Raw genomic sequence first — 25381 nt, forward strand, 5'->3', positions numbered from 1 at the left:
AGTGTTTTACATATATATATATATATATATATATATATATAAAAGTGAACGTGTCTGTCTGTCTGTGTGTCTGTGTGTCTGTCTGTCTGTGTACATTTCCCTACGCAATAACTCTGCCAATTTTTAGTCTATAGACTCGAAATTTGAAATACCGGGTACTGAGATTTGGGAAAATCGATGTGACGGGTGTCAGCCAGAAATTTGGCTGTTATGGGGTCAAATTTCAACGATTTGACCTTTAAGAACTCTACCAAACTCCTCCGACAATTTTGGGTCTAGACACTTGAAATTTTAGATTTAGGTTCCTTGGACCTGGATCTAACTTAATAAAGTGATTTGAGCCCGAAACAATAAATTTTAAGAGGTCATAATAGGGGTCAAAGTTTTAAAAAATTAACCATTTTTTTTGTTTGTTTTTTTGCTTTTTTTTGCACAGCATACACCTCCAAACACCCGAGCAACGCCGGGCACCCCTGCTAGTATATATATATTAAAGAATTGTTCCTCTCTCTCTCTCTCCCTCTTTCTTTCTAACACACACATATGTATATGAATATATGGATGTATATGTGTATATGGATGCATAAATATATACGTAATCTTCAGAGCGTGAGAGATGATATATATTTCCACAGACAAGGAACGTCTCACAAGAGCCATGAAAACCAACAAACCGGAAGTCCAAGACTTGAATTTCGCTCTCATTTGGGCTCATCAGTCGAACACATCCGAACTCTGGATTCGGATACCCGCATCCGCATGCAAGCGATACGGGTTTTCGAATCCCGAGTTCGAATGTGTCCAGCTGATGAACCAAATTGAGCGCGAAACTCGAGTCTTGTACTTCCGGTTTGTTGAATTTCATGACTTTTCAAAAATGACTGTGTAGATAAATATACATAAATATATGTAAATATATGTATGTGTGTACATATATAGATATATCTACCATATATATATATATATATATATATATATATATATATATATATTTACGATATATCCAAAAACTGTTTCGTAGTTTTAAAAACAAAACATTATTTACTATCAACGCAGCCCAGCAGTATTGAACGAAGACAACCTAATTTAAAAAAGAACAAAATGTTATTACTTTATTAATTGTACAACCAATAAACGGTTTCCGCCGAAACCATCACTAAACATTCGTGTTCTTTCCTCGATATCAACTCCCTGTATATAGCTCCGAGAGGAATCAGAAATACTAGGGTACACAACGAATGCGACAAATTCGTCTGCCCTGAAACTCAAAAATTAATCAAGTATCTAGAAAGATACAATGAAAAAGATATGCAGTCATGAGTCCTCTGTAATATTTGACTACACACACACACACACACACACACACACACACACATATATATATATATTAATTCATATGATTCAATGAAGTAGCCACATCTATCTGTATATATAAATATACATATATTTATATATTTATATATATATATATATATATGACTACTTCATTTAATTACATAAATTAATATACGAAGATGTAATTTATGCGTAAACTTTCAGTATTTATTTCAACAGTGCTCAATGCATAGGCAGAGCTAGGTAGTAAGTTATGAAAATATATACGGCAATTTAGCTGCGTAGAATATTCCGCGTTTCATTCTCGTGAGAATTCTTCAGGCTTATGCCTTGCGAATTCTCACGAGAATGTGTAGCTTGATATATATATATATATATATATATATATATATATATATATATATATATATATATATATATATATATATATATATAGTCATCCACAGACAAACTGCTAAGCTATATCACAGCTCTATAGTACGGCCTGGCAAGCAACTACCTCAAGCTGGAATCGAAGCTTGACCACCTACACGACAGTCGGCGCTTCCAAATCTACGTCACTTGGCAGCTGCAAGCGCAATAATGGACATTGTAAAACGTCGTAATTTCTGGCTGTTTACACAAAGAGAATTGTGTGCTAGTGACAGTTTGTTATATTATTCACTACTATGCTCAAAATTTGTAAAAATATTGTTTTAAAATAAATCATTTGTATTTTGATCTCGGTGATTAAAATGATGAGTTGTATTCGAATCCCGAGTTCGATTGAAAGATTCCTGAGTTCGACAAGATACACCTAAAGAAGCTCGGAGGTTATATCGACCGAAACGTTGTGAAAATAATACTTGATCTGAGAACAGTAGTCCGAAGGATCCAAAAAATACTTCTTTTTTTTTTTTTTTTTTTGTTTATTTGCTTGGCAGTTATAGAAATCGATTCGTTTACAGTTAAAAAATCCAAATTCATTTTTATAATTTTGAAACTTTTTTAAAAAGTGTAATTGCACCCTTCAAAATTTTCTTTAATTCGATCAGGGGTCAGTATGGACCAATAAACAATTACATTTTTCGTTTAAAATAGATGAAGTTTTCTTTGGTGGTAAGTCATGTTCCATCTGTAATTTTTTCTACTTCTAAATGGAAAGAACTATTTCTTCATTTTAAAAGTATCTGTCCTTGCTAAGAGACATTGAAGCGAAAATACAGAGTGACCCCCAAAAAAAAACGCTAAATGGAGGCCATCTAGAACATATGCTGTAGAACGGAGAAAAAAGGCCAAAGACCCTAGTGTTTTGATGTGATATTTTGAATATAATAAACTAGTTGTGATCAAAGTTTCATTTCATTCGGACAAAACACTAAGAAACGGGGCATAATTAAAGTTAGGGGCCCCTTTTTTTTTCTTTTCTTTTTTTTTTTTTTGTCACCCTGTATATATACGTGTAAAAGGCATGGTATTCTGAGATGTAATTCCAACATGGACGCTACCGATTACGGTCGAGTAACTCACAGCAGATCCATCTTAGTTAATCACCCTTCGTTGTATTATATTACTAGTATTTCAACCCGGCTTTTCTCGGGCCATATGTACTGTTCATAATTTGTCCTACGTGTGAATACACATTATGTAAGATTTCAAATGCTTAGACCAAAATCCATCTGAGTAATTTCATAGAAGCCGCAGAGGTCAAATTTTTTCAACTTTGACCCCAATTTTGACCCCTTAACATTTATTATTCTGGTCTCAAATCAAAATAAAACATGTTACCCATGTCCAAGTTACCTACATCTAAAATTTCAAGTTTTTAGACCCAAAATTGGTGGAGGAATTTGGTAGAGTCTGCAAAGATCAACTCTTTACACTTTGACCTTTTGGAAGCCAAATTTTCTTCCCAAACCTGATTAATATGCTTGCCGCGTGTCTGAATACCCTTTATGCATAAATTTCAAATGTTTAGATCCAGAATTGGCTGAGTAGTTTGCTAGATACCGCAAAGGTCAAATCTTTTTAACTTTGACCCCTTGGCAGCTCAGATTTTTTACCCAAACCAATTAAAAAGCTTGCCTCATCTCTGAATACCCTTTATGTAAAATTTGAAATGTTTGGACCAGAAATTGGCTGAGTAATTTGGTAGAGACCGAAGAGGTCAATTTTGTTTTTTAAATTGACCTCAATTTTAATCCATTAACATTTATTTTTGAGCTCGTTGAACTTTGACTCCTTGAGAGCCAAATTTTTGGCTGAAAACGTATTAAAAAAGATTTTCCCAAATCTCAATACACCTTATGTCAAATCTCGAGTCTTTAGAAGGGAAATGTACACAGACACATACGCACACACATTTTCACTTTCATAGATATATAGATTTACCTTCTCTTCAAGGGATTAGTGACAAGGCCAAGTGTTGGTTCAATGAAAGTGTTTCTGTTGAGTGAGCTGGAATCGAACTGAATACACTCAGGTTTTCAGCCTGTGTCATTAATCGCAGCCACCTCACCTCAATCCTTTGTTACGAGGTACTTTAAATAAGTTTCCAGACTTTTTTACGTATGGACACATTTATTGATAGTACATACATAAAACTCTACGCCCCTTCGGCTGCAATGCACTTGTTTCATTCCAACAACTTCTAGAAGCTCTATGGACGTTAGCTTACATTAGCGTGTCAATAACCCTCGTTACAGCCTCTTTCATCTCCCCAGTTATCTCATAACGACTGTTACTAAGGTTTTCCTTGAGCTAAGGGAATAACCAAAAGTCACAGGGAGCAAGGGAGAGTGGGGAACTGTCTTTATGTCCATCTTCGTTATGACAACGTCTTCTAATCTTCTCTGAGATCCCTTAGGGCAAACTTCGTCAAATCTTCTGCATCTTCAGTTCCTCGCGAATAAGTGTGTGTAAAGTTCCCAGACTGACATCAAACTGTGCACTTATTGTCTCTATAGACACACGCGTTCCTTATTCATGAAATTCTTTATTTGGCCAATCAACTCTTGTGTTTTAACTTCCTTATTCCTCCCACACCTCTCATCATCCCTCACTGACTCCCTGCTTTCATTGAATGTTTTGTGTTACTCAAAAACTGATGCTTGATTTATGCAAGATGGTCTAGAAGCAGTCGGAAGCATTCCAGGCGCTTCTCTCACATTTTTCCAATTTAAAACAGAGTATTGTTGCATATGGTTCTTCTAAAGTGTCCTCACATCCAGATTGCATTTTTGGAAATCACTAGCTGTGACAATAAAGCTTTAGTAAGGTGTTTTCTAATTCCTGCTGTAGCTGTTCATTTGAACCATAAATCATAAATATTGGTCAGTCACTTCATAAGATGTATGGCAGTAACATACTGAATGTTCAAGAGTCTACGACAATTTTAAATGCTTGTATAAAAATGTCTGGAAACTTATTGAAGTCACTTCGTATTTCTACATGGTCATGTGTACAACCGTTTAATCACCGACACAACAGATTTACAACTAATACTTACACAAAGATCAAGCACGTTATCCTTAGTAAAATTCTACAATGAATCCAAGGGTGATAATTATTAGGGATTTTTAACATAACATGGTGGGTGTTCTTCGTTTGTGCCATAAAAACACCATAGACTGCGTATGATAGAAAATGGAGATGAATGTTCATTTCTAATATTTAAAACAACTTCATTTGGGTCATCTTCACTAACATGCAATAGAATAAGAATGGAAAAGAAAGGTGTTAGTAGAGAAATAGGTCAGTGAATATGTGTAACGCGATGGATCGTGTTGTCTAGTGTATATACAATGTTTAATAGTTCGCGTAATGTTCATACTAAGCGTACGGTGTATATACAAAACTTATTCATGAAAACGTGTAACTAGACACCAAGCGTGTCTCTTTTAATCTAATTTATTAAACTCACTATGTCTCTCTGTCTGTCTGTCGGTCTGTCTCCATATTTTAAACTTTATTCTGAAACTAAAAATCGCAGAGCGGGGCTAGGGGCTTCAAATGATTGGATTTTTTATGGGCCGTTCTTTTACGGGTTTTTAGCGAGTTAAAATAGATATTAAGGGTCAAAAATGGTTCAAAATTGAAAAAACCGTTATACATTTTGTACATTCATCTTAGTTTATTTTTAATTTTTAATCAGTTCAAATGCGTGTCACGTTGGTACAGTGGTAACGTCGCCAGATTTGGATGCTAGAGTTTTGCTTTGTTTCAATTCTAGCTGATGGCGCCAAAATATTTTTTTTTACTTTTGAAATCACGACTCTATAATAATATACATGAAATCTGGACAAATTAAAATATAATATTTAAGCGTAGTTTATGACCGGGCAAAACCCACCACCTCGCTAGTGTATATATAATATCTTCTCTTTTTTTTGTATGTATAATATACATATCTCTGTTTGTCTCCTGCGTCGGTGCGTGTATGCGAGTATGCGCGTTACACATATAATTACAGTTTCCAAAACATATGTACAAACGTAAGCGAAACAAATCTTATGATGGCGTGTACTTATACACTATCGCCGTTTAATACCGAACCACTAACCGTCGTTTCATCTGATGTCATTTCCATAGCGGCTGTCTTTGCCTTGAAGTACTGTAACAAATATATCTCCCTCCGAAGGAAAACCCCAAATACTAGGTTATATTTTACATATAACTTTATTTCTATCTTCCCTCGGCGTTTGCAAACGTTCTCTGCTTGGATTCTACATCCTGCTATATACGCTCGAATACACTTCAGCGGACATGAAAATATATCGACCTCTTCTGAGTACAGCCCGCGCTAAAATCGACTAACTCTCCTCTCCTGACTAACTGTCTACCCCTCATATTTTACCGTGTATATATTATAACCTTTTTTATATCGTACGTAAACCCTACGTCACAGTTCATCCTTGTTATTGTTAACTAAGTTTGATCAGTCTCTTTGTTTATGCAAACGTCATTGTTTTGCTAAACTAAAATTCCAGGTTTTTATCATATTTTTATATATTATTATATGTTTAACTGACTTTTAAAAGATTTTATTCGGTATATCTTTTTGCTGCGAAAAAAAAACTCTTCCATTGAAAATGTTACATGTTTCAATAACGTTGACTATATCTTAGTGTTATCTTTTGTTTCACTCGCTCTCTCGGGTAATCTGGTACTGCCCGGGAGTCATAATATCCAACATATGGACAAAGGTTAGAAGGCTTCGTTTGTAAAAAGAAGAGTTCTATATATGAAGAATATAGTAGCATACACAGGTGTTAAAGTCAGTTCTACGTAGGTACATGTGTGTGTATTATAGTAAGCCTACTTGTGAGCTGCTATAGTAGTTATGTTTAATCAGTTGAGCTTCTTATCGAACCCCAAGGCCGAACGGCATGAAGAAAGTTAAGATGCGCCCCATTTATAATACTCACTATGTCTGTCTGTTTGTCTGTCGGTCGGTCGGTCGGTCGGTCGGTCGGTCGGTCGGTCTCCACATTTTTTTCAATATACGCAACAAAGATATTAGGTTGGTGCAAAAATAATGTCGTCTTTTCACGTTCAACTTCAGAAGATCATAACTCCTTTCATAATAAACTTTATTAATCGAAAAAAGAACTATTAGAATCGACGCATTTTTGCCAACGAGAAACAAGGTTGAGGGTTAAAAGGAGTTCTGTAGAATGAGTGAATTCGCTCTAGTCTCCTGGTCAGAAAAACAAAATTATCTAGTCGCCATTGCCTTTTTATCAACTCCCATTAAGTGCTCACTCTTCTGGTTTTTTTAAATATTGATTAGGCAAGCCAGAAATGAAGTCTTACGTATACACAAATCAGCGCCGAGTTTAGAAATTAAGCACAGATTCAAAATCGTAATGACGGTTCGTTGTAACCACAGTATTATCACATGCAGCAGTGCTACTACAGTCTGATTTTATGTTAAAAATTAAAGAATGAAGCATACTGTTAAAATAAAAATTACAACAAATAAATGGAGGACATTGCCACGGCTGCTACAAAGAACCTCGGCTTCTTCTACCGTGCTAGAAAATTTCTCCCACCAGAGAGTATCCTATATTTTTACAAAGCCACAATTCGCATATGCATGGAGTATTGATATCACATCTCGGCTGGTACATCTACCACTTGTTTTTCACTCTTAGACACGGTCCAAAAAAGAAGTCTAAAATCTAACAGGTCCCGCACTATCGGCTAAGCTGCAACCTTCGTCCAAAACTAAGCTTGTTTCCTTCAATAATTATAAGAAACCTTCTCAACTACTAATAGCTATGGCTAAAGATACATTACATGAAAGTACTTCTTTCAAACTCCTTGGCTTAACGTTCACAACGAACATGAGTTGGAACAGATACATTGAGAGTATTGCCAGGGCCGCTGCGAGGGAGGTGGGCTCTCTCTACCGTGCTAGAAAGTTACTTTCACCTGGAAGTATCCTGTACATTTACAAGGCCATCATTCGCCCTTGTATGGAGTATTGTTGTTACATTTGGGCTGGCGCAACTGCTACTAGTCTCTCGCTCCTGGACAAGGTTTAAAAGAGGATCGCCAACTTGATAGTTCGTCTAGGCTTCAAACTCTGTCCCATCGACGAAATGTTGCATCCCTGTGCATGTTCTACAAGTATTTTAATGGTGGATGCTCCGACGAACTACTAGCTCTTGTACCTTCCTCGACGTAAATACTCCCGACAAGCAGCAAAATTCCACCCCTACAAAGTAGAGATCCCTAGATCTAAGAAAGCCTTCTGCTCTAATAGTTTCTTCCCAGAACTATTAGAATTTGGAACTCCCTTCCGGTTCCTGTTTTCCCAACTGTACTGAGATGCAGACGTTCAAGTGTAATGCGAACAGACATCTTGCTGCTCAACTCCCTACATAGTATCCCTGCAACTTATATCCTCGATAATAGCCCCCTACATCAAAGTGGCACTGTACCTTGTTTGGGGTGAAAATGGAATTTTAAAAATGCTGCATCCCTGTGCCTATTTTACTAGATATTTAATGGAATCACTATTAAGGTCCGTAGATACCGGAAACCCTTCTACTATGATGTTAAGGTTTGTGTTCCTTGATAGAAGCGCTGGTTGAGTTTGAATACAATAAATACGTATAAAATACGTTTGAAGCCAAAACAACGCATTATTACAAAATAAACAGATATTTATTTTGTTTGAAATTTATATTGAAATTCATAAATTTATTTCGAAGATACACTTCATCATCAGTATCTCTTTCTTTCTTTTTTTTTTTGTCATGTTGTTGTTGGAGTATAGAATCAGTAGAAGTCCTTTTCTTGTTTTTACAGTAGTCTTTTCAAATGTCGGAACGTTGCATTGATCACGCAGAATTCACGTTTGGGTTTGTGTTCCTTGATAGAAGCGCTGATTGAGTTTGAATAAAATAAATATGTATTAGATACGTTTGAAGTCAAAACAACGCATTATTACAAAATAAACAAATATTTATTTTTGTTTGAAATTTATATATTGAAATATACATTTATATTTTCAATATAAATTTCAAACAAAATAAATATCTGTTTATTTTGTAATAATGCGTTGTTTTTGCTTCAAACGTATCTAATACGTATTTATTTTATTCTTCTACTGTAATGTTTTTTTACCGTGTACTGCTTTAATGAAATGTGCTCTGATGCACTTTATCCCTCTCGACGTACATAGTCCTGATTTACCCAATAAACACCAAAATCCCATTCCTTCGCTGTTAAGGTCCGTGGATATTGGAAAACCTTCTACTCTAATATTTTCTTCCTCTGGACTGCTAGGCTTTAGTATTCCTTCCGTATCCTGCTTCCTTGACTGTAATAACCTGCAGAAATTTAAATGTAATGTGAATAGACATTTTGCTGTTCAACTCTCTACCATCTACTGTTAGGCACAATTTCATATAATAACACCTTACGTCCGAGTGATAGTATTCCTTGTTTGTAATGTAAAAAGAAAAAAAAATGGGATTTAAGGTTTGGTGCAGGAGTACAGAGAATTCTTGTTAATCCCTAGCAACGCCGCTGATTGCCATATAGTGTAGAAAAACATCTTATGTAATCGTGTATTTAGAACCGGGAGATACACTGATGTCATTCTTGATTTTTCTACATTTTTTATATGAGGTGTGGTGAAATACTTTCTCTACACTTTCTATAAATCATGAATACATTGGTCCGCCAAAGTGTAATGACATTTAAATAAGTATTCAGTATGACAGTGTACATAAAGACAAGTCTTCTCATTAGGCACCAGCTGTTTGGATCGTTAAGGAATCTTCGTTTTTAAAGGCTCTTTTAGCAGAACGTTATTTCAACGTAAAACGTGATTTGAAAGAATTAGTAATATCAAATTCTCGACCAAATTGAAATTGAAATCTACTGCCGACATTAATTCTTTGTATTATTCCTGACATTTATAAATAACCTCCCTCATAGAATTGTACTTGAGATGAGTATATTTGCTGATGACACAACGCTCTATAATAGACATGAGGAAAAAAAAACAATGTACACAAAGCAATGACAGAAACCTTAAATATTGATATAAATATTAGTCTGTAGTGGAATTGGGCCGTAAATCGTTGGTAACATTTAATGCTACTTCTTTGGCCCTTTCGCTAGGAGCAAAGTGTAGTATCTGTTCTGATACTACACTTCACCTTTTCTGACCTCGATCAATAGAGGAGAAATCCTTCTAGATTTAAGTAATTTTTATTTTTGTTCCTATCCAGAGTGACCCCCTTTTTGAGGGAGCTGGATTTTCCCCACATTAAAAACTAACCTTTGTCTAACTCTGCCTCGTGGGGAGGCAAGTAAATAGGAACATTTACTTCTACTAAGACTAAGCTTCTTTCCTTTAAAAATTAAAAGAAACTTCGTCAAAGGTGGCCTTCCTCTATCGTACTAAAAAATTACTCACACTAGAGAGTATCATATATCCCTGGAAAGCCACCATTCGCCAATCCATGGAGTATTGTTGCCATATCTGGGCAAGTGCATCTACCACTAGTTTCTCCCTTTTTAGATAGTGTTCAAAAATAGTCTCCAATCTAATAAATCGCGCACTATCGCCCAAGCTCCAACTCATATCCCATCGTCGAAGTGTTGTATCCCTATACTTGTTTCACGAGTACTTTAATGGATTCACTGTTGAGGTCCCTAAATGCTGGAAAAACTTCTACTCTAATAGTTTTTTTTTCCACAGACTTTGGAATTCACTCCCTGTTCCCTGCCTCCCTTATTGTACTATAGGTGTAAATGTAACTCGAACAAGCACTTCCTTACATAATCCTCTATAGGCGTGATCCCAATTAGAAGTTCCTCGCATGCAATTGGCAATATATCTCGTTTGGAATGAACAAGAAATCGGATTTGCCGATGAATCGAACATTTCAAGGAAAAACGACTCAACCTTAAAGATGGCCGGAAATTGCATCACCTCTGTTTTCTGTCGACGTACTACAGGGTAGCCAGATTTTAAAGATTGGCATTTGCTTTCGTTGGCGTAGTAGTTAACAACATAACACAATAAATGACGGTTCGCTTATTTATTTTACATTCGCGAGGGAAAACGTTTCGTGAACCATGGCATTAAATTGCTATTATACGTGACCAAATTCCACCTACCCCGACCCTTGGGATATTTTAAGGCACGCAAGATGTCTGCTCTGCCTGGAGTCTAATAGGGGAACAGAGGCCACTTTTCGCTCGTAACGCCACAGCTTACTCCCCTCCTTGTTCTTCAATATACACAACAAAGATATAAAAGGACAATCAATCAGAATCATAAATAAAGCACTCTCGGCCGTTGATATAGTTTATATAAACACATTCAATAAAGTTTAATCATATGCTTGAAATCAAAATTCTGCCAATTATCACGGTCTTGTGGCAGGCTTTCAGCTGTCAGGAACGGCATGCTAGTCTCAGCCATTATCTGCTTGGCCCATTTCTTTGAATGTCGTCCTCCATGCCTTTCTTGAATGAAATTATTATGGGGTAAAGGCTATGAATATAACTACATCTAACACGTTATTGGTAGCGCTTCGTGGCAGTTATGGCCCCAGAATCATGACGTGTTCTCCTGCAACATTCTTTTCCTAACATACTTTCGTTAATTGTACCACTGTGTTTGTCTTGTTTTTACCGGCCCTCAACGACGAGAGATTCGAAACTTACATCGCCTACAACAGAAATCTGCCGATTTTATTTTCTTCCTTGCAATGGAAAGAGGATGGAAAAAAGAAAAAAAATCATAATTAGTGATGGAATGATTCTAATATTTTTCTCGATTTCGATACAATTACCGACTCCGATTCTTTTTACATTTCTAAATATAGACTTTCTTTTGTGTGCGAGGGGAGTCGGATTACCGAAAACAACATGTGATATGAGCATATATTTTCCCAAACATAAAAAAATACACTTGTGGGTGTAATCTATAAATTTTATTTTTACTGGTAATTTAAAATCAATAAATATTAATCATTTCATCATTGATACGAGCCATGGAAAATTAAGTTTTAAATAAAAACAAAAAACAAAAACAATTAAAAGAATCGTTTTCAGCATCGGAAAATTGGCACAATTTTTCCTATTCCGATACCGATTCCGATACTCCAAAAAGTTCCAATTTTTCGATTACCGATTCCGATTAATCGTCTTAACACTAATCATAATATGAATTATTAACAAATAATCCGTCTCAACAGCTTAAAAATTTAAGAAAAGAAAATGGCTGACGGTTGATTCACAAAGTCGCTGCTAAAATGGATGCATATATTTGTGTGCATATGCAGCTAAAAAATTTAAAAACTACACAAGACACACCTACATTGCTTCGGGCAAAGATATAGGCCCCCTTTTTTATTCGCTGTTTGGAGAGTCACCCGTAATAGAATTAGTTGAACAATTTTTCCAGTTGCCACAAAAGGAGAAACAGAAGAGAGGTGATAGGGAAAGTGAGGGGCAGAGAGGGGAGGGGAAGATAGAAGAGGGGTGATAGGTTGAGAAGAGAGAAAGAAGAAGAGGCGATAGGATAAATAGGGAGAGAAGGATAATTTGTAAAAATCGAGACCACGTAAGAACGCTAGAAAAAAAGGGTCTGCTTAAGCAATAAAAGTTGTTTTATGTCGTTTTCGTTTAATATTAATTTATTTTATTAATAACTAGAGGCTGCGTCGCATCGGCACACACAACGCTGAGTCAAATACAAAATCGAGTACACTCAACATCAAGTACACTCAACATCGTCTTACCATCAACGCTTACCCTGTGAACTTGGTGAATTTGGGAAATTCCCATATGCACAAAACAAAATCACTGAAAAAACAAAAATACCCTAACTAAGAGTAAGGATAATGAGTAAACGTTGGATAAAATGATGGTTAAAATTATTACGAACTTGCCAGGGTTCGAACCTGGAATCTTCTGATCCATAGTCAGATGCGTTATTTATTGCGCCACAAATCCTGTCCTTGTGCTGGAAGATTTTACCGCGACTGTATACAGACAATGCTAAATTTCGTTGACATAGACTGATAACTTTTTCGACAATTGCACGAAACGGTAAAAAAAAAACTTATTTCGGGCTTTTTGTATAACTCGGCGAACCATATATAGATAAGGACAATCTAGGGACTCACACCTTTCGGGGGGAAAAAATTTTTTTAATTCGGTGTATCTGTTCGAAAGTTTTATTGGTATATATACACACAAATAAATAAATAAACATTTAGAATTTTATTAATAGTATAGATAAATATATTAAATGGTGAATCACTTTGAGCTAAAATTGGAGTTGCTAAGGTCTTACTGTACTAAGGTTTGTAAGGACAACCTGGCATGAGGATACTTTCCCCTAGAAGTAAACCCTGACTAAATATTCAAGACCGCATAGTATTCGCTACCCAAATAAGATCTCCTTGGTATGACTAACCCACACTGGCTTTTACGATGAACGGTGCACCTTTTCTAAGTGATGTTACCTTAAGTAGCAACACGAAGCTGGATACTCCACTAGATTAGATGAATTCTAGTCCTGGAGTTCAGTAAGACGAAGAGGCCAAACAGAAAGATATATTATTAGGTTGGTGCAAAAATAATGTCGTTTTCGGACATTCAACTTCGTGCCAAAAACGGCATTATTTTTGCACCAACCTAATATAACATATTAAAATGGTTAATTGGGGAGAGGAAAAATTAGCTTCTCAATTTCTCTACTAACTCAGCGTTTGTTAGATAAAGAACTTTAATATAGCATTCGAATATCTATGCATTTCATATAGAGACAAAGTTGTAAGCCCCAGGTAGGGGTCTTTTGCTTTCTGAGAATTTCGACTGAGGTAAAATGAAACAAAAAAAAATATACAGAATTTGGATTTAAACAAGAGAGCTTTTCACATAACGTAGACACTTTTCAAGCGTGATTTTCTCAATTTTAAATGCATAATGCTTAATGGATTTTGTGAAAACGATTCCTTATTTATTTCGAAAATAACAACATAAATTTTCCTCGCGTTCTTCCATGGCCGCGATCTTTATAAATTACCAAGTTTTTAAAAGAAAGATGTTACATATTTTAACTCTATTATTTTGTTGCGCACGATCCCAGGTAACTCCAGGTAACCATGTAATTATGCATATAAAGAAGGGGCTTCTCTCAAAATTTCAGTTTTATATGTCCAACGGTTTAGGCGTCAATCGGTTTCAGACACACGGATGGACAGATATGGAAATAATCCGTACACCATCCACGCATTTCCTACAGCAACGTGCTCAGTAAACGGAGCTATTAAACTTGACATGTTGATATGGGACAACAAAGAGAAAGAAGCAACCTTAGTAGAAGTCAGTGTCCCAATGAAGCCGGTTTAAACAGACTTTAAAGGAAAAAGATAACGGAATACTAAAGTCTTATGTACGACGTGAAAAAAAACTGGAATCTTAGGAAGATCTTAATCATGCCAATAATTATAGGAGCAAACGAATTCATGAAACGGAATTCCGAAAACTACCTACCAAATATACCCGGTGAACCAAGCGCAAGGGAGATATAAACAATTGCGCTTAAAGAGTGGTTAGAATTTTTAAAAGGTCTCTTGGTTGGAATGTATGTGAGAGGAGGTCAGTGTCTGACATCCAGTAGGATGTCCCATTTTCAGCTGGAACAAAATTATCAGAAAATTGAACGAAACAAAAACAAAATGTAATCAACTATATCATATATATAAACAATTTTATTCCACCTTGATTTATATATCGGGATGGCGAGATGTAACACAAAAAAGGGGAGAGAAAAAAAGGGGCAAGACAGAAAAGTGGCTCAGTAACACCCTACGACAGTCTCCAAAGATTCTCCTACGGCCGTCTCCTATGATTCTCGTACAACGCTCCGTCTGTGTTCTCTCCGCGGCCTACTTTTTGAAGTCGGGAAGCGATATTTTGCACACGAGCAGCGAAATTTTACGTCACCTTGCGAGATTGCTAGTTATAAAAGTGTGGGCGCTGCCATCTTGACTCTTTCTTCCGCACCCCAGCAGCTTGATTCCACATGATGCACACACGCGGCTAGCCATTTTCTTGGTTTCAGCAATTTTCCCCACACGAGAAATATGGAGGTTGAATTAATCCTCTGCTGCAAATTGGAAATCATTCATAAAAGTCTCTAATCTATTATCTCGGTTGAAAAATGGCCGATACAAAAACGTCTTATTAAATGAAACTGCCTGATGTTTTATCGACCGTGCTCTGCAGACACGCGAAAAGAGGGTCGTCGATCTTATTGTAGAATGATGATCTCATGAAATTGTAGCACTGGTTTATTATTTCTCAGTTTTGGCTTTGAGTAATATTTATAATAATATTTACCTGGAGTTTATCTCTCGGTTGTTGACCTCTTTCCATGAATTAAAACTCTTTTCTTCTTTCTATTATTCTCCAAGGCGTTTTCTTCTTCTTCTTCTTATTATTATTATTATTATTATTATTATTATTATTATTATTATTATTGGCTCACTAGGAGCTTTTACATACGTCAGCAAAAGTCCCCCATTGAAAACCTGTGGTGTTCCCTGGAAGATGAGTGACAAGTTTCCTCAGACGTCCTGCACTCTCCACCTCCTTCGGTAACATTTGCAAATAAATTTGCGTTATCGCAACAGCCTCCCACCATTGATTTCTCGCTTGCAGCGGCATTGGTCTACACTGGAATTTGAGTAGCAAGCTGCCTCCCCAAAGTTTCAGTTTTGTTCGTGCTTGTTCAGCAGAGGTCTGGTCAGTGCTCTCTCATCGGTCTTTCCATCTTCCCTGACCCTTCTCGACTATTTGGTATCACATTTTGATGGGATAATGGCTGGGGATGGGTGGGGGATGTAGAACTTGTAGATATGCAGCTTCAGTATTTTGGTTCCCTGTAACGCTTCTTCATGTTTTGCCTCTGCAGCAATTTGTCTGGCTCACGCATATTGTTCATGTGTATTGATTTCTGCATTCAAGGGTTTTCCTTAATATTTCAGCTATTTTCATTATCGTTAATCGTTGTATCTTTTCAGCCATTCCTCTGATTCCAATTTTTTACATTATTTTTTCAAAGTTTTTCGAAATTGTTTTGAGTGCTCCTACTATTATAGGTATTATTTTGATTTTTTCACCATCCAAATCCCTTTAAGCTCTCTAGCTAGCTCTGTGTATTTGTTCCATTTCTCCTTTTCTTTCATACTCACCCTGTGGTCAGCTGGGACAGCAAAATCTACGATTTGACAGGATTTTTCTTTCTTGTTAATTATTACTATATCTGGTCTTCTTGCTTGGATGGATTTATCGGTCTGTATGTTCATGTCCCATAGGATTTTATGATTCTCGTTTTCAAGTACTGTTGCGTACTTATACTTGTACCATTTGTCTGTGCGTTTTTTTTATTTTGTTGTTTGCATAATTCCCAGTGTAGTGCCCTCCCCACTTGGTCGTGCCTGTTTTTGTATTCCTTTTGGGACAGTTTGTTGCATTCACTTACTATATGGTTTATTGATTCATCTCTTTGTCCACAGTGTCTGAATTTGTTGTTTTCTTGTGTTTTGACGGTTTTGCTTTGATATGGTTGGTTTTTATCGAGTTATTTTGTGCTGTCGTTATTAGGGATTCAGTTTCTCGGTTTACATGTCCTTCTTGCATCCATGTCCAGGTGTTTTCGTTATTCTCATCTGTTGCTGTTCTTATGAATCTTCCGTGTAGTTGTTTCTCTTACAATTTTTCTTTTCTTTTTTATTTTGTCCTTTATCTCTCTGTTTTCCGGGTTGTTTCAAAAATTTGTCCATGTCTCTTGCTGCCATAATTATCCTTTCAGTACTTTGCATTATGTATTTTTCTAGTTCTTTTTGTGTGTGTGTGTGTGTATCATTCACACAGTTTTCCATATAGACCAGTCCTCTCTCGCCGTTTATCCTTTTCACGTAGAGTATAGTGCACTGTGCATGGTTATAAGTTTCCTGGTGTTCTGATTGAGCTGTCTCAGTTCTTCTTTTTTCCACCCTATAAACGGTCCAGGGTATCTTGCTAGTGATACTGCCCATGTATTTATACCTTTTATTATGTTTCTGCTATATAATTTCGTTTCCAGGAGTTTTCTTGTTCTCCTGAGGTATTCCTTTCCAATTATTATTATTATTATTATTATTATTATTATTATTATTATTATTATTATTTATTTATTTATTTATTTATTTATTATTTACTCACTAGGAGTAGTTACACAGTTAATCATCAAAGATTTCTCTTGGAAAACAACTTGTGGCATATTCTGGAGTCTAAGTGATAACAAGTCTCCCCAGATTTCCAATACTCTTCACCACTTTCAATAACCATAGCAGATGTATTATCGTTATCACATTGATTTCTCGTTCATAGCGACCATTAGTCTTCACTAGAATTTGGGTGGCAATAAGCCTCCCCAAGTTCCCAGTCCTCTTTGCACTCATCCAACGGAAATCTGGCTAGTGCTTTCTCTCTTCTGTCTTTCTATCCTTCTTGACCCTCTTCACTTATTTGGTTTACTGTGACACACACCTACATGCAAGAAGGGAAACAGGGGCTTGCAGAGGGTAGATTCTCTTACATGTATACAGTTTCAGCTTTCATGATTCAATGTGACGTTTATTTGTGTTTTACATCTGTAGTAGTTTCTATATGTCCAGTTTGCGCCTGCAGCTCATGTGTGTTTGTCTCCGCACTCAACATTTTTCCTTAATATTTAAGCCATTTTCATTATTGTTATCCGTTGTATCTTCTCAACCATTCCTCTGTTCCAATCCCTCCCATTTTTTTCCTAAGTTTTTCAGTATTGTTTCTAGTGCTCCTACTATTAATGGTGTTGTCCTGACTTTCTTCATCTTCCATATCTCTTAAAGCTCTCTGACATGTTGTTTATATTTTTTCCGCTTATCTGTCTCCTTGATCCTCAATCTGTGATCTGGCAGGATTTTTCTATTTTTTTTTTTTAAATTACATTTTCACCCCAAACAAGGCACATTGTCACTTTGGTGTAGGGGGCTACTACCAGGAACAGCAACTACTGAGACACTATGTTGGGATTTGGACAGCAAGATGTCGGTTCACGTTACACTTGAACTTCTGCATGTCAGTACAGTTAGGGAAGCAGGGACCTGGAATGGAATTCCAGAGTCTAGCGATTCTGGGGAAGAAACTACTGGAGTAGAAAGATCTTTTAGATCTAGGGATCTCTACTGCGTGGGGGTTGGATTTAGCTGCCTGTCGGGTTTGTCGAGGGTGTCTACGTCGTGGGGGCACAAGTGTCTGCCGTTCGTCAGAGCATTCACCATTAAAATACTTGTAGAACAGGCAGAACTCGTTAACTATCATGACATTCGGTATTCTTGCTTAGATGGGTCTATCTGTACGCCCATGTGCCATAGGATTTTGTGACTTTCATTTTCAAGTACTGCTGCTGATTCGTATGTATTTGTACCATTTGTCTGGGTGTTGAAGATGCAGTTGTCAGTGTAATTCTTAGTTTACTTCCTTCCGCACTTGATCGTGTCTTGTATTTTAGGGGCTACTTTACTGCATTCACTTTTTATGTGATTTATTGCTTCGTCTCTTTGCCCACAATCCGTATTTATTATTTTTTTGTATTTTGTCAATCCACGTTTTGATATAGTTGGTTCTAATCGCGTTATTTTGTGTGGCTATTATTAGGGCTTAAGTTTCTCTGTTTAGGTGTCATTTTGTAACCATGTCCAAGTGTTTTCGTTAGTTTCATCTTTTGTCACCCTTATGAAAGTCTGTGTAGCTGTTTCTTTTTTCATTTATCTTTTCTTGTCTTATCCCTGTTCTTTGTGTTTTTCATTTTTTTTTCGGCGTCTCTAGCTACGGTAATTACCTTTTTGTGTTCTGGTTTATGTATTTTTCTAATTTTTTTTATATCATTTACACAGACCTATACAAACCAGAGCTTTATCTCCGTCTTTCCTTCTCGCATACACTCGGTTGTATCATTCTTTAAGTATAGTACATTGTGCATGGTCACACGTTTCCTGGTCAAGATGCCCCAGTTCTTCCTTAGTCCAACTTATAAACAGTCCTAAGTATCTTACTAGTGATACTGTCCATGTGTCTATAACTTCTATTAGGTTCCTATTATATAGTTTAGTTTTTAGGAGTTTTCTTGTTCTTCTAAGATATTTCTTTCCAATTTTTTCTTTTATTTATGTTACTTTGATGGTGTCTGTTTCAAGAACTTATTATTATTATTATTATTATTATTATTATTATTATTATTATTATTATTATTATTATTGGCTCACAAGGAGCTTTCACACAAGTTATCAAAGATTTCTCCTTGAAAGTAGCTTGTGATGTTCCTTAGAAGCTGAGTGACAACAAGTCTCCCCAGGTTTCCAGTACTATCCACCTCTTTCGATAGAATTTGTAAATAAATTTACATTATCGCAACAGCTGCTCGTCATTGATTTCTCGTTGGCAGCGGCTATTGGTCTTTGCTGAAATTTGAGTGGCAATAAGCCTCCCCAAGGTCCTAGTTCTCTTTGCACTTATCCAGCGGAGGCCTGGTCAGTTCCTTTCCTTCCTCCTTGACTCTACTTGGTTATTTGGTGTCATTCTTTTGTTGGGAGGGAAGCAGCGATGTGGCAATGAGAGGATGGGGTGGGGTTAGAGAACTTATAGATATGCGGCTTCAATATTCTTGGTTCCATATAGTGTTTCATGTTTTGCCTTTGCAGCAGTTTGTCTGGCCCGCGCTTGTTGCTCCTGTGTGTTAGTTTCCACATTCAAGGGCTTTCCTAATATTTCAGCTGTTTTCATGATAGTTGTTCGTTGTAGTTTTCCAGTCATTCCTTTGATTCCAATGTCTCCCATTCTTTTTTCAAAGTTTTTCGGGACTGTTCCTAGTGCTCCTAATTATTATTATTATTATTATTATTATTATTATTATTATTATATCGTTGCCAAATGGAGAAGCTATGAAAGAAATAGAACAAGCAGGGTATAAGTATTTTGGTGTCTTGGAGGGTGTAGGCATCATTAGCCAGAAAGGAATATCACCAGCAAGGTGAAGCTAATTGGGAAGTCAAAGTTATAAAGTGAAATCTGATCAAGACGGTGAATGCATAGGCGTTAATGTTTTGAGCTGCAGTACTGGAAATTTGAAATAGTCTGACAAGCAGTTGCATTCCATGGACATCAAGATAAAGAAAACGTTGGCAACGTTTGGTATATTCCATATTAGAAGTAGTGTAGGTACGCTGTATCAAAAGAGGAAAGACAGTGAGGGAGCATTGATAAGCGTGAAAAACTGTATTAGATATGAGGAGGAGTCATTGAATAAGTATTTGGTTAGAAGTGAGGAGTGGATGCTTAAACGTTGTAGTCAGTGAAAATGAAGCGAATGATATCAAGGCTTAGTATGTGAAGGGTGTGAGGAGAAAAAAGGGGCAGATGAATTGTCTGGGAAGATGCACGGAAATTTCTTCAAGGATATCACTTTGCTCTTCACCCTGTTGTTTGCCGTGACGACAAAAACTGCAATTTGACAGATTCTTTCTTGTTAATTATTATGACATTTGGCCTTCTGGCTTGGATGAGTTTATCTGTTTTTATCTCCATATCTCAGAAGATTTCGTGGTTTTGATTTTTGGAACTATCTCCAGTTTGTCTGCAGTTGTCTGCAGAGCTCCCAGTGCATTGCCTCCATCATACGGTTGTGCCTGCCCTTATATTCTTTTTGGAATAATTTACTGCATTCGCTTATTACGTGGTGTATCGTTCGTCTTTTTGTCCACAGAGCTTACATTTACAGTTTTCCTGCGTTTTATCTATTTTATCTTTAATGTGGTTCGTTCTAATCGCGTTGTTCTGTGCAGCTGTCTGCAGAGATTCTGTTTCTCTGTTTATGTGTCCTTTCCTTAGCCATGTCCAGGTGAATCTGTTATTCTCTTCTGGTGTCATTCTTATGAATCGTCCATGAAGTTCTTTCTCTTCCCACTTTTTTCTTCTTGTCTTTTTGTTTCTGGTTTCGTCATTTCCTGCCTTGTTCTTCTTGACGGTGTCTCTGGCTGCATTGATGAGTCTTTCTGTGGTCTGGCTCATGTACTTTTTCAAGTCATCTTTTGTGCTTTTTACACCATCCTTAATCATTAATCCTTTTCCCCTTTCGTTCCTTTTTCACGTAGAGTTGATCGGTGGTGTAACGCATTGTGCATTCTTCTTTTTCTTCTTCTTCTTTTATTTCTTCTTCTTTTTCTTCTTCAAAAAGTTATACTTCTATGTTTTCTACTTCTTCTCTCTCCTCTCCCTACTCGGTGTTAACTTCTTTAAAAAATTTTCTTTTTCATCTTTTGAGTCTTTTTCCCAGACTTGTTGTCCATCTTCAGTGTCCTTTACAGCATATTCATTTTCTTTTCCTTTTTTTCTTCTTTTTCTCCGTTACGGACATTTTTTTCTTTCTTTTTTCCTTCGTTTTAGAATTTTTTTTTCGCCGCGTTTTTTTTTTTTTATACACAGTTTTCTACACCTTCTTTTCCTTCCTTGAATTGCAATGATTGCGTTCATCGTTTACACTTGCTAAAGTTATTTATTCGTTGGGAATCTTTCTGTTTTTTTATCTTTTCGCCCTTCTAGAGTACACAACGACACTGAACGGAGATTCATGGCGAATCTGTTTGGCCATGTGTTTTTACTTGGAAGCAGATCGGCGAGAATGACAGATCCGATCTAAATAATAAAAATACAAACTCTTCGGCCAGAATAAAACCAAAAAACTAAAACAAATAATTGTGAAAAGACAAAGCTCAGATGTGTTTGACAGATTTAAGTAGCAGCTAAATTACTCTTTTCATTGCCTCATAGTCCCAACGTCAGTCCTTCAGTAATCATAGCTTAGCATTGTCTGAATAAAATGACATTTGCACTAGTTCAGTCGCCTTCTTCTTCTTTTTCTTCTTCTTCTTCTTCTTCTTCTCATTATCATTATTATTATTATTATTATTGGCTCACAAGGAGCTGTTATATATTGGGTGATATGGTTATTATTATTTGTATTAGACGATACCACTTGTGCGCGTATGTTACGTGAGTTCTTATTAGTAATGATATGAGTCTTAGTGAGAGTTCTTGTCTTATTACATATGATGTTGTATCTTAGAGAGAGAGATGTGTATGTAATGACATTTTATACACAGACATATAATAACAATACAATTTACCTTTTTGTAGAAATCACAAACACAAAGATGAGCTTTATCCAAAACACATGATGGATTTATTTAATACGACCGGTCGGGATTTCCTCATTAAGAACTCAAAGTTTCACATCTTAGTTTCTGAAGTGACGTCTCGCTTCAGACGTCCGCCTGTCTCTGTCTCCCCTGACTGTCTCTCTGACTGTCTCTGACTCTCTCTACGACCAACTAACTCCCACTTCCTATATTGAGAACTCCATGCATCCCGGCCACGTGAGCAAAATTCACGTGTCTCAACATGCGCGACTTTGCACGTTTTCGACATTGATTTCCCAATAACCTATTTTTCTTGTGTTGTTTCCACAAAGGAATTTAACCTACATATCTAATTTATTTAACCATATTTTATTATCCACATTCTTTTAACAATTGAATAGTTTATTTATTATTTATTTCATCCGAATTAACAATTTACTGGACATTCCATTTAAACCTATTGTTCTTTAAAACTTATGTCCAGGGTTCGATTTCTGCTTTCTCTTATTTCCATTTTAACTAATCTCTCTATTTTTATACTTACATGAACAGGGGACAGCCCTTATCATGTAACAGAGCTTTTACACAGGTCATCAAAGATCTCTCCTTGAAAACAGACTGTTGTGTTCCCTAGAAGCTGAGTTACAACGAGTCTCCCCCAGGTTTCTAGTACTCTCAACCTCTTTCCATAACATTTACAAATAAATTTGCATTGTCGCACCAGTTGCTCGTCATTGATTACTCGTTGGCAGTGGCTGTTGGTCTTCACTGGAATTTGAGTGGCAATAAGCCTCCACAAGGTCCCAGTTCTCTTTGCACTTATCTGATGGAGGCCTGGTCAATTCCTCGGTCTCTTTCCTTCCTCATTGACTCTATTTGGTTATTTGGTCTCACTCTTGTTTTTTGGGGGAAGGGCAGTGATGTGGCAATAGGAGTGTTTGGGTGGGGTTGCGGTTAGAGAACTTATAGATATGCGACTTCAGTGTTCTTGGTTCCATGTAGTGTTTCATGTTTTGCCTTTGCAGCAGTTTGTCTGGCCTGCACTTATTAGTATTAGCAGGGAGACCCGACGTTGCCCGGGAATGAATAAGTATCAGTGGACGTTTTACCTCCTCCCATATTTTATTGTCATCGAAATCGGTAAAAACGCCCATTTTCCAATCTTATCCACAGTTACTTATTCCACAATACATTGTAGTCTACATTGCACTGTACAGAACCTACTATTAATTTCATAAAATTATTTTATATGATGGCTTGAATTATAGTGCAAAATGGCATTAACTTTTGTAAAAATCGCCTGTCCCTTCTTTTATCGGATTTTTTTCGATTGTCGATACTTATCGATGACATTCTGATACAAATTCTATATAAGTACACTGCCAGGTACATAAAGCACATTTATGTGGAATTTAAAAAAAAAACATCGGTCCAGCCGTTTAAGAGTCCATAGGGACGAACACACACATAAACTGGGAAAATTCCTTTTATATAATAATAGAGATTATTATTATTATTATTATTGTTACTATTATTACTACTACTAATACTACTACTAGTACTACTAATAATAATAATAATGATAATAATAATAATAATAATAATAATACATCATAATCTCTTTTGTTGTTGTTGCTGTCGTTGTTCTTCTTCTTCTTCTTCTTCTTCTTCTTCTTATTATTATTATTATTATTATTATTATTATTTATTAGAGTTGACGAAATTGCTAACAATTGTGGGCAATTTTTTTTTTTTTTTTTTTTTTGGTGCAAAGGGGCAACTTGAAATAGTATTTTTTAGTTCTTTATATCAAGTGGCGTTATGCTTTGTTTGGAGCGGTTTCCATAAAAATATCGATTACATTGTTTTGATTCTTGAAAATGTCTAAAATTGAAGGCTTAAAAGGTCTTAAGAAATGAATATTCTAGAAACTTTATTTAGTGTCTAATAATGAGCATGGGTAAAACTGAATGCAAATCTGAAATATTTGAATTTTTACATGGAAAGTTTTGCCAATATTATGTCCTTTAAAATCCTTTAAAATACTCCAAAGAAATTGAAATGTCGGAAATATTATAAAATTAACGTCCAATCGCTATTGTCAAAATTTCACAAAAATCACAGGTACTTGAATTACCACGAGAGTTTTTTCTTTATTTTTTTTTATTCGATCTTCACCCCAAACAAGGCAAATGCCACTTTGAAGTAGGGGGCTACTATCGGGGACAGTTTGCGGGGGCATTATGAAGGGAGATGAGTAGAAAGATGTTTGTTAACATTACACTTGAACTTCTGCATATCAGTACAATTGAGAAAGCAGTATCCTGGAAGGGAGTTCCAAAGACTTGCAGTTCTGGGGAAAAAACTATTGGAGTAAAAGGCTTTCTTACACCTAGGGAGCTCTACTGTAAAGGGGTGGGACTTAGCTGCTTGTCGGGTCTGTCGGGGGTAGTCACATCGAGGAGGTACAAGTACTTGCAGTTCGTCAGAGCAGCCACCATTAAAGTATTTGTAGAACAGGCAGAGGGATGCAACATTTCGTCAATGGGACAGAGGCTGAAGCCTAGATGACAGTTCAGGATCTATCAGGTTAGCGACTCTCTTTTGAACTCTGTCCAGGAGTGAGAGACAAGTAGCAGATGCACCAGCCCAAATGTGACAGCAATACTCCATACATGTGCGAATGGTAGCCTTATAGAGGTACAGGATACTTTCAGGCGTAAGTAATTTTCTGGCATGGTAGAGAGAGCCCACCTTCTTTGCAGCAGCCTTGGTAATGCTCTCAATGTATATATTCCAGTTCATGTTCCCTGTAAACGTTAGGCCAAGGAGTTCCAAGGAAGTACTTTCAGGCAGTGTATTCTTAGCCATTGCTATTAGTGGTAGAAAAGGTTTCTTGTAGTTATTGAAGGAAACAAGCTTAGTCTTGGCAGCATTGAATGTGACCATCCATTTTTGTCCCATTCCACTACGGATTGGAGGTCATCCTCTAGTGATCCTGGTTTCCAATTCCCCTTTATCGCCTTAGCATAAAACTAAATTAAACTAAATATAGTTCATATTAATGATCCTTACACCTATTAGATGTGTACCAGAATTCATAATGGTATGTTAATTAGTTCAGAAGTAAACATACAAATATATAAATAGAGATACGTTAAACAATGTTTGATTCGCTAAGAGGTTTTTTTCCCCTATATATTTTCATGACACAAAATACTTAAAATATTAAAAAATGTTGAAATATTTCTTAGTTCTGAGATTGGGTTACATTTGAAATAATTGTTTTAATTGTTCTAATT

General features: G+C 36.3%; 1 protein-coding gene across 1 annotated transcript in view; it reads left to right on the forward strand.

Annotated features, from left to right (window-relative positions):
- Positions 1–25381, forward strand: part of LOC145248145 (metabotropic glycine receptor-like) — a 472150-nt gene that overhangs the window by 353724 nt on the left and 93045 nt on the right. The window lies entirely within an intron of this gene.

Source organism: Euprymna scolopes, chromosome 26 (assembly GCF_053919585.1).
Source record: "Euprymna scolopes isolate OS-2025 chromosome 26, ASM5391958v1, whole genome shotgun sequence".
In the NCBI taxonomy this organism is placed as follows: Eukaryota; Metazoa; Mollusca; class Cephalopoda; order Sepiida; family Sepiolidae; genus Euprymna; species Euprymna scolopes.